This window comes from Vigna radiata, chromosome 7 (genome assembly GCF_000741045.1).
Source record: "Vigna radiata var. radiata cultivar VC1973A chromosome 7, Vradiata_ver6, whole genome shotgun sequence".
Taxonomy (NCBI): domain Eukaryota; kingdom Viridiplantae; phylum Streptophyta; class Magnoliopsida; order Fabales; family Fabaceae; genus Vigna; species Vigna radiata.
The window spans coordinates 43,674,215-43,676,432 of record NC_028357.1 but is presented as its reverse complement, the minus strand read 5'-3'; the positions used below and the strand labels follow the sequence as shown (position 1 = coordinate 43,676,432).

The 2,218-nt window shown below is 31.6% G+C and overlaps 1 long non-coding RNA gene across 1 annotated transcript in view; it reads left to right on the top strand.

Annotated features, from left to right (window-relative positions):
- The first annotated feature begins 617 nt into the window (after window positions 1-617).
- The window catches only part of LOC106766926, a 4,877-nt gene continuing 3,276 nt past the window's right edge, over window positions 618-2,218 (top strand). The window contains exon 1 of the long non-coding RNA XR_002668795.1: window positions 618-1,843. This is a non-coding gene — a long non-coding RNA (uncharacterized LOC106766926). The remainder of the gene's footprint in view (window positions 1,844-2,218) is intronic.

Genomic DNA, 2,218 nt, shown 5'->3' with positions numbered 1-2,218 from the left:
TTTAAAATTATTAAAATACCATTATTGAATTTAAAATTAATTTTCTTAAAAATCTTTCTTACTAAATTAACAAACTCATTCATATATATATATATATATATATATATATATATATATTCTAAAATAAGACTCACTATAAAACCGTGAAAAAAATATTAATTAAATTTTAATAATTGATAATATAAATACGAAAAATTTATTTAAAATTGTATATAACGTGCACAATTTAAAATGTTTGAAATCCAATCGAAGATTAAAGCAATCTTGAAAATTTAATTATTTTGACTAGAAAAGGTAACGAATTATATCTTAACCAAACACAAGATTAAAGATTAAAACAATCTTGAAAATTTAGTTATCTTGACTAGAAAAATTAATGAATTATCTCTTAACTAAACACAAGATAATATTCCTAAGAAATTTTTAAATATCATAAACATTTAAGAATAATAACTAAATTGTTATTTCTCCTATTATAAATCCGTAAACAGCTGTTTACAGTTGACCCAAAAGATAAGGATGAAAATCTTGAAACTGTATCACAACCGTCCAGATTTCCTCCACCGCGTAATCACAGCTGTCAATTTTGACCAACCTTTCTATATATACCCCCATTGCCCTTGAGGTTCTTCTCGTGCCAAATTTGGTTCTTGCATCTTCTGTCTGACATTCATGGTTTTAGGGATTGAATTTTATTATAGTATATCGGTATTGCTTCGAAGATTGTGGTGTATGGCTTGTGTTTCCCTTCTTGATCAAGTTTTTTCATGGTTTTCAGAATTATATCGGTATATTCCATAGATTGTGGTGTATGGCCTGTGTTTCCCTTCTTTGATCAAGTTTTTTCAGGGTTTTCGGAATTATATGGGTATCGATAGATAGACTTTTGTCGGATTGAAGAACACGAGTGTTATCAGTCCTTCTGTTGGATTGAAGAACACAAGATAATATTTCTTTAATTGATGATGACACCTTTTTGCGTAATTTCTTTACATCTTTTCAACTGGTCGGGTTCTCTGCATATGGATGATATGAAAAGTAACATGAAAAGCATAATAGTTCAGAACGGCCAAGGGTTCAGCATAACCTAAGTCTTCTTTTTGTCTCCTTTCTATTATATACTGTTTTTTGGTATTGATCATTATACATGGGGATTGAACTATGATCTCTTTATCTGCAGTGGTGTTTGGAAATAGTTTTGTACGTCCTGAATTAAGACTCTGCCGATTTCTTGAATTTTTGGGCCGGAAAGTTTTGTGACTGATCGCTACGATCTGATTTCGGAGCCTTTGAAATTTGGTGTTTGTGTTCATTCCTTTGCAGCACTTCTTTCGTCGGTCGATGAACGTTCTTTCTCATTTAATTTTTATCGACTTGATCACCAAACATAAGGATTGAATTGTGATTTGTTCCTCAGTAGCAAACATAAAGACTGGCATTTGTATTTAAGTTTTCTCATCCACACATATTTTATTTATCTGTGACTAGCTATCTGATGACTTATGTATTCAATTTGAATTTAGTTATTTATTTGATGACTGAGATCTACCGTGTCTATCTTTTGATCTGCATGTATTCATTGTTTTTCAGGTTGAGGATTAAAAACCATAAATGTGAATATTGTTCTTGATTTTTGAAATCTGTCAGATCTTGATCTGTGATTTTGTTTCCTTTTCAGCACTTTGACAGTTGAGGATTAAAGAATAATAATACAATCAGGGCTGGATGAGTTTCATTTGTATTTGTTTGATCAGGAACTTCAAGTATAAGAATTCAATCTTGATTCGTTTCTCTGTAGAAGTGTTTGGAGGATATGTTTTGGGTTACGGGACTGAGATGTGAGGTAGGATGTGGAAACACCTTCCTGGGGATTTGTCAAGCTTTAGGTTTTGTTACCTTTACATTTCTTATGTCTTTATTTGTGATTAGCTAAACTTGTTTGGATTCTGAGTTTTGGTTGGATTCATTGCTGACCTTGTAGTGTGGCTGGCAGTTCTTGTGGGCTTACACTAATTTGGTAATTTGGAGAGGATTTGTTGGCAACGGGGATGATTAAATGGAAATTTCTCTTAAATAATTTCTTTCAGCTTTTGGGTCGTTTCTTAGTGATTTGAGTTTATAACTATGAATCTGAAGTACTGGATTCATAGTAAAAAAAGGATAAGAGGATAAAATGTCTTGACCTTTAGAGTTTGTGTTTGTCTTGTTCAGCCATGCC